This window comes from Rutidosis leptorrhynchoides, chromosome 3 (assembly GCF_046630445.1).
Source record: "Rutidosis leptorrhynchoides isolate AG116_Rl617_1_P2 chromosome 3, CSIRO_AGI_Rlap_v1, whole genome shotgun sequence".
NCBI classification, from domain to species: domain Eukaryota; kingdom Viridiplantae; phylum Streptophyta; class Magnoliopsida; order Asterales; family Asteraceae; genus Rutidosis; species Rutidosis leptorrhynchoides.
In genome coordinates this window covers 512,282,029-512,294,305 of record NC_092335.1, presented here as the reverse complement: position 1 = coordinate 512,294,305, position 12,277 = coordinate 512,282,029, and the positions used below count along the sequence as shown (strand labels likewise).

The window sequence follows — 12,277 nt, the reverse complement described above, 5'->3', positions numbered from 1 at the left end:
TGATTCGTATTGCGTGAATATCTTTAGTCATCTTTTCCATTCGTCTCTCAAAAGCATCTATTTTTGCGGAAACGGAATCAAAGTCATGGCTAGAATCGGCTCTAGCCGCTTTAGATGAACGAAAAATGTCTTTTTCCTGATGCCACTCATGCGAGTGGGAGGCTGTGTTATCAATAATGTTGTGAGCTTCGGTAGCGGTTTTCTTCATAATGGAACCATCAGCTGCTGTGTCGATGTCTTTTCGTGTAGCAACGTCGACACCTTTGGTAGAATATTTGTACTATTTGATAAGTGTCTAAACCGTGCTGAGGACATCCTCTCAACAACTTTTCGAATCTTGACCACGCCTCATATAATGTTTCATTTAGCTTTTGTGCGAACGTAACAATTTCTCCTTGAAGTCTCACGGCTTTAAATGCCAGAAAGAATCTTTTAAGAAATTTCTCAACTAAGACATCCCATGTATCAATCGCTCCTTCGGGTAACGATTCTAACCAATCTTTAGCTTCTCCCTTTAAAGTCCAGGGAAACAACATGAGATAGATCTGTTCATCCTCAACTTCTTCGATTTTGAATAGAGTACAGATCCTATTAAAGGTTCGAAGATGTTCGTTTGGATCTTCTTTTGGCGTACCACTATATTGGCATTGATTAGTTACCATGGGTAGGATTTGTCATTTGATTTCATAATCTGGCGCATTAACATCTGGCCGAATAATGGCGTGACCTTGGCCAGTGTGTGTGGCTCTCATTCGGTCTTTCATACTTTGAGGTTCCGTTACTTCCATAATTGAATTTGTTGAATACAAATCACTAGAGGATTCTGATTTAACAGTTTGTGGTTCAGGAGGAATGATTAGTGGTTCAGGATCTTGGAATTGTCCTTGAATATCCTCCGGGTTCTCAATTGTGAAGTCGGGTTCAAAAAATGGATTATCGGAAATTTGAATTGGAGTACTTGTTCAACTAGATGATGATTCTAAAGAAAAATCAACGGCGACAATATTGGCTAGATGTCTTGATCGGGTTACAGGTGGTGAACGTATGAAAGGTGGTGAACGTCTTGCTCGGTGCATTCACTGAATATCCTATTAGTTATAAATATAAAAATTATTAAAGTTATCAAATTAATAGAGTTTTCTGATTTTGCCCAGGTTTCGAATAACCAAAAGATGCAGCAGGTAGTCAGGACCCTTTAAATCGGAAGTCCACAACTCGCCACTAACAAATCAAACTATTACTACGAACCAGAAAATTTGGATGTCTATTAATTTAATCGCTTTTTATAATTTTTCGTCGAAATTTAAAGAAGATAAAAATCAATGTCATAAAAACTAGCGCGTAGAAATGAAAAAGAAAAAGTGCGTCGAAAAACGTCGAAAAATAAAAATAAGAAAGAAGAACGTCGAAACTTAAAAGTCTAAAAACTAAAAATTAAAAATTACGTCTAAAGGTATTAAGGCTTAAAAGGAACTCTATATCCAAAACGGCAATAACTTAATTAGGCACTAAAATCTAAAAACTGCGTCGCAAAATTCTAAAGCGCCTAAATCTTAATCTAAAGAAAAACACTTAAGGGATTTTACGGCAAAGCCTAAAAATCTATAAATCTAAAAATAACTACGGCAAAAACTAACTTAAAACTAATTACGAACGATACGATTAAAACAACGAACTAAATAACAAAAAGATAAAAATTATAAGAAGATATAAACTAAAATGATAAAAATAAAATTTATATAGAAATATTATTTTTGTGTTATATTTTTTAAAAGTATGAAACTATAAATATAAAAACTTAATTAAAACTAAATTTATTAAAACTAATACTAATTATTATTAAATTAAAACGAAAATTAATAATAAATATATTATAATAAAAACCCTAAACTGTCGGCTGAGGATACTGCTCCGGTCAAATCACTCCATGCGACCGCATGGAGTTCAAGGCTTCTGGGCATGCGATCGCATGGCTTCGAAGTCCAGTTCAGCTATTGGGCTGCTACAGTGCTGGACCAATTTACTTTTTAATTTAATTTTTTTTCGCATCCCCGGCAGCGGCGCCAAAAACTTGATGTGCGAGCGGAGGTGTACGAAATACTATTATTTTGTATACTAAATACGACGAAATATTACACAAGTTTTAATTATTTATATAGATAGGATATACCTAAACCTTGCTACAACACTATAGGCAGTGTACCTAATCGTAAAGTAGTGTAGTTTTTAGTAAGTCCGGTTCATTCCACAGGGAGCTAGTGATTATGTACTATATTTTTATACAAAATATATTTATACAAAATATATATAATTATATATAATAATATTATATAATACCCCCATCTATTAATCGTCTATAGTTCAATGTCCACAAGTGTCGGTCTTTTGTCCAAACCCTAATTATGGTACAAAATCCAATAACCCCATCTTAATATTTATTCCAATATCACGATTACTTCGACTTAAATAAGCATAATAATAACTTAGTTACGAGACATTAATTTAAAAAGGAAGAACATAGCTTACAGTGATAATTTATAGCGTAGCGTTACACGGACAGAGTTTCGACTTTAAAACCCGTAAAACATTTCTTACAATAACCCAACTAAACCATAATTTATTATTAATCTTACTTAAACTTAAAATTATAATTATAAAATATAAATATAAATATAAATTGAGAGATTGAAGTAGAAAAAGGGATGCAGAATTCGTCGAGCAGAAGGCTGGCTTTTATAGGAGAATTCAGAATACTGTAGCTCCGCGATTGCGATACTTTTCTTCCTCACAGCTCCGCGTTTGTGGAGCTTCGAATTCCAGCTCACCAATTGATTTAAACGTGGGCTGCTATGAATATTATAATATATAATATATATAATTATTTATATATTATATTATATTCTTGTGCATAGTTGACTTGTAATTTTAGGTCCGTTGACTCGCGCGTTGATGCTCGGTTTATGTCTCGATTCCGGATTTTCGAACGTCCTTTTGTACGCTTAGATATCTTGTACTTTGCGTTTCGAGACTTGTACTCTTATCATTTTTAGACGTTATTTATCAATAATTGGAACCACTTGGATTGTAACTTGTACATTTGAGCTTTTTGGTCATTTGCATCTTTAGTCTTCGCACTTATTTAATATAAACAAATATTACTTGAAAATAGAACAATTGCAACTAAAAACTTTACATATTGAAAGGATATTGCGCCTAAATATATGTTCATTTGGAGCACTATCAGAGAACGAGACCCACTCAAGAGTGCTCGTTTGATCTCCGATATGGAGGGGGCTTTTTGTACTAGTGAATGCCCTCTCGATAAGAGGACGAGGTATGGTAGTAGCATGATGAGGGGTGATGCCAAGTTGTGGTGGGATGCGAAAATCTGCCTTTATGATGACGAACAAAGTATGAGTTTGACGTGGGACGAGTTTAAGGCAGAATTTTTCAAGGAGTACCGAATTTCGGCCGATCTTTCGAGGCTTAAGGACGAGTTGCGTACTTTAAGGCAAGGGTCAATGGATCTGAACACTCTCAAGTCCACCTTTTTATCAAAGACCCAATTTTGCCCGGAGTATGTCGGAAATGACCATATGTTGAAAGAAGATTTCTACCGAAACTTGAATGATAACTATCAAGAAAGGATTAGTAGGAACTCGACGAAAACTTTCGATGAATTATTCGACATAGCTAAGGGTTTTGAGTCGCTTGCTCCGAGAAAGAGTGACTTCACCTTTGGAAAACGAAAATTTGAAGCTACTAGCCACTCGAACAAGAAGAGTAGGAGTGTGACCGAGAGTGTCGGTAGTGTGAAAAAGGGGACTTCTAAGGGTTTTGGACCCACGTGCTACAATTGTGGGCGACAAGGGCACATGGCCCGTGATTATACGAACTCATCTTCCAACAAAATCGTTTTTTTTAATTGTCAAAACGAGGGTCACCGAAGGATGAAATGTCCAGATTTGAGGAATTATCAAGTTAAGAAACTAGAAAAGGCGGCCGGGACAGCGAGGGGATGAAATTACTTAATGACCCATGATGAGGCCAAACAATCCAATGAAGTTGTCTCAGGTACTTTCATGGTTAACTCTAATCCGGCAAGGATACTATTTGATAGCGGTGCTAATTTATCGTTTGTGTCTCCGCGTTTCATGTCTAAGCTTGATAAACCGCTAGCGTAGTTAAGTCATCCGGTAGATGTTGAAGTAGCGGATGGTAAGACGGTGCTAGGGGTTGATGTGTGTAATGATTGTGATGTTGTGTTTGGTACCGAAACCTTTAAAATTGATCACATCCCGATGACTTTAGGTGAGTTCGATATTATCGTTGGTATGGATTGGCTCGATCGTTATAGAGCCGATATTGCATGCCGTGAAAAATCTATTCGTGTGAAGACCCCTAGTGGAGGAGAGTTAATTATTCATGGCGAAAGACGGAGAAGACTTGTGCCATTATGCACTTATGCACGTGTACGGCGTTTTCTTATTACGGTGAAGAGCCACCATCCATTCATGAAATTCCGGTGGTTAATGAATTCGAAGACATTTTTTCGGATGAATTATCGGGTTTTCCGGTGGAAAGACAAGTTGAATTTCGCATTGAGTTGGTTCCGGGTGCTACTCCCATTGCTAAAACTCCTTATCATTTAGCACCAACGGAAATGCAAGAGTTGTTAAATCAAACCCAAGAATTGCTTGAAAAGGGTTTTATTCGACCGAGTGCTTCACCTTGGGGGCGCTCCGGTTTTATTCGTGAAAAAGAAGGATGGTAGTATGCGGATGTGCATCGATTATCGGGAGTTGAATAAAGTGACGATCAAGAATCGTTATCCATTGCCTCGGATTGACGACTTGTTTGATCAACTCCAAGGTGCGACTTATTTTTCTAAAATTGACTTACGATCCGGCTATCACCAAATGCGGGTCCGTGAGGAAGATATTGAGAAAACGGCCTTTCCAACGCGTTACGGGCATTTTGAATTTGTAGTGATGCCTTTCGGTCTTACGAATGCACCGGCGGCATTCATGGATCTTATGAACCGAGTGTGCCAACCTATGTTGGACAAGTCGGTAATTGTTTTCATCGACGACATTCTTGTCTATTCTAAGAGCATGAAGGAATACGAACATCATTTGCGCGAAGTATTGAAGAAGTTACGGAAGGAGAAGTTGTATGCTAAATTTTCCAAGTGTGAATTTTGGCTAAGGGAAGTGCAATTCATTGGCCATATTGTGAACAAAGAAGGTATTCAAGTGGATCCGGGGAAGATAGAGACGGTGAAGAGTTGGGAACAACCGACTACGCCTACGAAAATCTGAAGTTTTCTCGGATTGGCCGGTTATTATCGTCGGTTTATCCAAGACTTTTCTACGATCGCTTCACCATTGACGAAGTTGGCGAGGAAGAACGCGAGATTTAATTGGGAAAATGAGCAAGAGATCGCTTTCCAATTGTTAAAAGAAAAGTTGTGTCAAGCTCCGGTGTTAGTATTGCCGGAAGGGGTAGAAGACATGACGGTTTATTATGATGCCTCATTAAATGGAATCGGGTGTGTTCTAATGCAAAGAGGTAAAGTCATCGCTTATGCCTCTCGACAATTAAAGGAACATGAAAAGAGATATCCGACTCATGATCTTGAATTGGCGGCGGTGGTGCATGCATTGAAAATTTGGTGCCACTACTTGTATGGTGTCAAGTGTACGATTTATTCGGATCATAAGAGTTTGAAACATCTTTTTGATAAACGAGATTTGAATTATCGTCAATGTAGATGGATGGATGTGGTAAAGGATTATGATTGTGAGATACTTTACCATCCGGGTAAGGCGAATGTGGTCGCGGATGCGTTGAGTTGAAAGAGTCAACATTCGGTGATACAAGTAGGAACGTTACGCATGATTATTACTAACGATTTTCTTGTAAAGCTTGGTGAGATTCAAATTGAAGCTTTTGTTAACAACAAGTATGAAGAACAAATTGTGGGGCAAACGGAGTCTATTACCTTAGGCCCGCATGGTTTGTTGTCCTTTCAAGGAAGAGTGTGGGTGCCTAAGATGGGGGATTATCGACGAGTTCTACTTGATGAAGCACATAAGTTAAAGTATTCCATTCATCCCGGTGCTACGAAAATGTATCTTGATTTGAAGAAAGAGTATTGGTGGCCGGGCATGAAACGTGATGTTGTTAAGTATGTTGAGCAATGCGTCACGTGTTTGCAAGTTAAGGCCGAGCATCAAAAGCCGTATGGTATGTTACAACCGTTAGAAATCCCGAAATGGAAATGGGAGCACATTACCATGGATTTCATCACGAGGTTACCTAAGACGGCGAGGACCCAATTTGATACGATTTGGGTGATAGTTGATCGATTGACGAAAAGTGCTTTATTTTTTCCCATTCGGGAAACGATATCGTCGGAGGCTTTGTCAAAGTTGTTTATCTAGGAGGTGATATCGAGACACGGGGTCCCTATATCTATTGTTTCGGATCGGGATACTCGTTTCACATCTCGGTTTTGGGAAAAGTTTAATGAAGATATGGGTACACAATTGAGATTGAGCACGGTGTACCATCCTCAAACGGACGGTCAAACCGAACATACGAATCAAACATTGGAGGATATGTTACGGGCGTGTATTATCGATTTCGGTGGTAGTTGGGATGAGCACTTGCCTTTGGTGAAATTCTCGTACAATAATAGTTATCATACTAGTATTGGGAAGCCACCTTATGAGATGCTTTATGGGCGTAGGTGTCGAACTCCGATTTGTTGGGGTGAAGTGGGACAAAGGGAAATCGGGAGTACCGCTTTGGTTTTAGAGATGACTAGTAAGATTGAGATGATTCGGACTCATTTGAAAGCGGCTCAAGATAGGCAAAAGTCATATGGCGATAAGCGTAGATGACTGATTGAGTTCCAAGAAGGTGACATGGTGATGCTTAAGGTTTCGCCATGGAAGGGTATTATTCGGTTTCAAAAACGAGGAAAGTTAGCTCCTCGGTTTATTGGGCCATTTAAAATTTTAGCTCGTGTTGGTGAAGTTACGTATCATTTGGAACTACCCGAAGAGCTTGCGGGGATCCATAATACATTTCATGTTTCCCATCTTCGTAAGTGTCTTGCGGATGATTCTTCATGGGTGCCATTAGACGAGATTGAGCTAAACAATAAGTTAGAGTATATTGAGGACCCAATTGCTATACTCGATGAGAAGGTCAAAAGGTTGAGAAATAAAGAGGTGAGAACTTTTAAAGTTCAATGGTGTCGTAGTAAAGGTTCCGAGTTTACTTGGGATCCCGAAGAGTTTGTGTTAGTGTATCTTCCCTCTTGTCATGCGGCTTGGATAGCGAGGACGTGCTCCGATTCAAGTGGGGGAGAGTTGTAAGACCGGATTATTTATTGTACAGAGATGTAAATAGGGTACATAAAGTGTGGATAACAGTGTGTAATTAAACTAGGTCAGAACCTGTTCAGATCACTTGTGCGCGCCGCGCACTATTAAGGGTGCGCGTGGCGCACTGCTCCTGGGCACAGTTTTCTGCTTTTTAAATTAAAGTTAAATGAGGGGCATTCTTGTCCTTTCACTTGAGGCCGGGTTTAGGTCACTTATGGCCAGTTTTGTGGTGGTTAAAACACATTCAACACAACCACCAACACCATCTTCAATTCCACTTCAATTTTAGAGAGAGAAACCATTTGAGAGAGAAAGCTCAAATCAAGGAGGAAGAAGCTTGATTCGGGTTAAAGCTCAAGTATTAAAGTTATTTATCTAGCCTTTAGCTACGTTTTGGTTGTAGTGGTATGTTCTAACTTTGATTTAATTACTTTGATTTATATAAGGGTTAGGGTTTGGGTAAATGGTGAACATAAAACCCAAATTTGGTGATTTTGGGTGTTCTTGGGTAAGATTGGGTCATGAGAACTCAGTTGCAACTAACCTAGGGTTTCAAAATGTTAATTGGTGGTTATGAGTCTTAAATGGATATTTAATCGCTAGCACACTTTGTTATTTTTGTAAATGGGTGTAATTTGGGTTGTGGGTGACCCAAAAGGGTGTGTTGACCTCGGTATGTGTCAAACGAGTTTTGAATGACCTAGTAGTGTGTAGTTGGGTGATTTAATACCATGGTCACTAGTTTTAGTGGTTATTGGCGAGTTAGGCCTATGATTGGCATTATGGATGCAAAAGGGTGAGCAATTGCACTAGGTGTCTATTTGGGCGAGTTTAGAGTCCCATTTAGATAAGTGTTGATTTTATATTAATATTATAGGTGTTTTCGTTGACGGTTGAAGAGCTTGTTGGCTTACCTTCACTTTGAATACAAGGTGAGTGGAATAATTATATGCGTACGTATATAATGTATTTATTTGTATGCTATGGTATGAACCAAAGAGCCGGTAGTGCCATAGTATGTGTGATTATGCTATGATGTGAACCAAAGATCCGGTAGCATCGTAGTCCGTGTGTTGTAGTGTGAACCAAAGAGCCGGTAGCACTTAGCGCGCGTATGACTAGGGTTGTGATGTGAACCAAAGAGCCGGTAGCGTCATAACCGATGCGTATGGTGTAAACCAAAGAGCCGGTAGCACCATGACGCGAGTATGGTTAACCATGGTTGTGTGTTGTATTTTAGCATATTGTATTATGTCGATTATATACTATTGTTTATGCTAGTTGCGGTATTGGAGATTTTTAGCTTCGTACTTGAGATGGTATGCTAAATATATTGCTAACATGTATGCGGTATGTGAGTAAGTGCTTGCAAGTAGGTATACTATATATGTATGTGTATAACTATTGCATTCACTAAGCATTTTGCTTACCCTCTCGTTGTTTACCTTTTTATAGGCTCCGGCGTGGACAAGGGAAAGGGTATTCGTTCGGACTAGTGATCCCGCTTTGTTATGATAGGAGAAGCTTTTGAGAGTATAGCTTTTTGAAGTTTGATCAAGATTTGGGTAGTTTAACCCCCAAACACCATGCTCAAAGTATCGTTTGGAATTTAACTAATGTGGTCGAAACTTATATTTTGTACGAAACTCGTATTTCGGCATATGTGGATCCGGTTTCGTAAAACTTGTTTTATTATTGAAACGTGTTAGTTTTACATATTATAATGTGTTGTGAAAAGCGTTTCGTCTAAAAGTGTACGGAAGTGGGAGATCTTTAAACGAAAATTGGATATTTTGGACAGCGGGCTGCTAGGCCTTGTACGCGCCGCGCACACAAGGGCTGCGCGCCGCGCACCCCACTGATATAAAAAAAAATTTCGCGTATTCATTTGGATTACGGGTTGGGTTATTACAACAAACTTTGACTACCAGTTTCTCTGTTTGACGTTGAGGCCTGGTAGATTTCCAGTTGATGTTAGCAATGACTTTTCAAGATTTTTCGTCACCCTACAACTGGTCTGGACTACAACTTCTGAAACAAATTAGCAAGTGTGTCATTCGGAAGACTTTACTTCCTTGAGGATATACATCCTATGGGGTCATATAAGGTGGTCGGACGCAACATTGTCCTTGTTAGGAGAAACAATGAGGATCGCCCTTGGGGCTTTGATCTGGCACGAGGTCCGATTTTCGATGAAGCTATGCAATCACCGCTCTCTCACGGTTTACACCCGTTTTGGTATAGGTGACCTACAAGTTAGTTGCAGTGAACTAGTAGGATTTTCATTCAAATAAATACATGATAGTGCAACTTCAAATACTATTAATAATTTAAAATATCAATCAACATTCCTTTTAAATCGGACAAAATGTATGTAAAATGGTTCTTGGACATGTTTGTTTCTAAGGCAACTCGTAAAAAATTTTAAAATTTTAAGTATAAAAGCCTTAAGTGTTGTAAAATGAAGTCCCGATAAATTTCTATCCCCCACCCCACACTTGAGATCATGCAAGTCCCTCATTGCATGAAATCAGAAAAAGGATTAAAATTTAGAGGGCAAAGTGACAGGGTGGTAAAAAAAATTTCCAATTTTTTGAACCTGTAAATCGTGGAACATGGTAGACGGATGCCGCTGAACTTACTGCCAGCATAAGAGCATCGTCCATTCTGCGATTAGCATCACACATACATTATAATATCAAGTGTTGCTGAACTTAATGCCAGTCTTTGAAGTTCAATCAAGCTGCACACAATAACAAACCACACAAATAATACTAAATGCAACGGTGTTTTTACAATCACAACCATTACCAAATTAGCTAAAGATACAAACTAAACCATTGTTTTAAACACACAACAAGAATTAAATAGTCTGAAAATAATGTACAAAATGATCACAGGCGCGCAGGCCTTAACTGGACTAGTTGCCATATGGCCAAAAGTAGCTTCCCGAACCATCTCTGTTCGGACGTCCCTGGGGATATTGTTGCTCAAACCTATTTCTAGCATCCTGAAAAGAAGAGTTAGCATCATAAATAGGGTAAGGAGGAGGTGGGTGTTGCGGATCAGTATAGTATGTGGGAGTCTAGCGTGTCGTTCCATAGTAGTGATCAGGGTCGGAATAAAATAACTCAGTGTTATGGTTATTCGAGTCAATACCATAACTCATCCATCCCTGATCATGTACTGAAACAATCTGGAGCTGCTCCATCCTTTGTTGACTTTGCCACATACGATCGTTATGCGTCCTCTGCTCAGAGGGACTCAACCGCATGTTATCCACACTAGAAACCAAATTATCCCAATTAGCTTGGGACGGATTCCAAGTACCTTACCCATGAACATCTGTCTGAGCTGCCATCTCGGCTTCTTCTTCCTCTTGTTGTTCTTGCTGTGTATTAGCACCACTACCACTTGCTTCACCTACGACAAAAGGCACTAAACGCTTATTTACGTTATACATAAGAATCTCAGCGTTGACATAGATAACTTTCTTCAAAGCTTCCATTGCATGATCACATTCCATTAAATGACTGAAATCAACATTAAAATGGCAAGCAATCATCGTGATGTAGTGGCCCCCAAGAAGCGGCTTATCTCTCCGTGCGTAAGTGGCGATACCAAGCAAATAGTTGCCTATCAACCCCGAAATATCAGTGTGGCCACCCCGTTTAATTTGATCCATTATCCATAGATCCATTGATTTAACCTTTTCATTTCCCTTGACTCTCGCATTGAAAGTACATGCGATAAGTCGATGACGAAGTCTATCATCAGGGCTTGCGATTTCATTGTACCGGTGTCTTCTTGATTTAAAGGGTCTAGATGCATTCGGCTTACTTATCCTTCGCCAAAAGGATAGTTCATTAAAAATGACTCTACCATGGTAATCTGAGCTTGTCAAGTATATCCTCAATTGGGTGTCAGTAAGCTCGCCGAAAATGCCCAATACTCGACATTATCCAAGTCTGCTTAAACGTCTTTCTTCACCACCTTGACGAAATCTAAGGAATTCATTTCATAAAGGATCACGAACATTATTAAACCTGAAGGTTGAGAAGAACCCCTTTGATAACATTGGAAAAACATGATCATGGAGGCTAAAAACGTGTTCCCATGCGTAGGTAATGATCCTATCGTATAGAATGGCTAACAAGCGTGCAACATGGTTGTGCATGCCTGCCTCATCCAATGGACCCCAAATAAAATACCACGTGGCATTTATTGGTCTACGGTTTATGTGAGCAAAAGTCTCCCCATAATCGTTGTGGTCCCGAAGGTGTTCCAGCCATACTCAAGGATCATTTAGATCCTATTCTTCTTCTTCTTCTTCTTCTTCTGCGGATGATGATGAATATAGTTGTTAGATTGGTGGTGGTGGATTGTTTCTCGTAGACCTGGTTCTCTTTTGTGGTCCCCCTCGGCTAGATTGTCCCTGCAAAACACAATAACACCAAACCAAAAGAACATAGAACCTGTTATGTTAGTGTTAGCTAAAAATATAACCGAGTAGTAAGGGAACTTAGTCATGTCATTCAAAGTCCAAAAGCGCTGTGATTCACATAAGAAAAGGTGCATGTTCAAAATATTTGATCAAAGTCAACCAAAGTCAACATAAGCTCGTAGATTCACTTTCAAAAATGTGGATCACAAATTCATAATTAACCATCAACTTAGGTCTAAAACATGTTGCGTTCGTAGGCATAGGTCATAACATGTAGAATTGCATCCTAATGATTCAAACATATTTTTATTAAAAGCATAATACAAGTATCACAATTTCGTTCAATATGACCATTCCTTTATCATCTCGCAACTACATTCTAGCATATAATACTATTAATCCACTTCAAAAGGCCTAAACATGTGAAAATCAAGCA

At 39.0% G+C, this 12,277-nt stretch overlaps 1 non-coding gene across 1 annotated transcript; it reads left to right on the top strand.

Moving 5' to 3' along the window:
- The first annotated feature begins 297 nt into the window (after positions 1 to 297).
- LOC139903340 (small nucleolar RNA R71) lies at positions 298 to 404 on the top strand. Its single transcript, XR_011778166.1, has one exon. It is a non-coding gene; the product is annotated as a small nucleolar RNA R71 (small nucleolar RNA).
- The last annotated feature ends 11,873 nt before the right edge of the window (positions 405 to 12,277 follow it).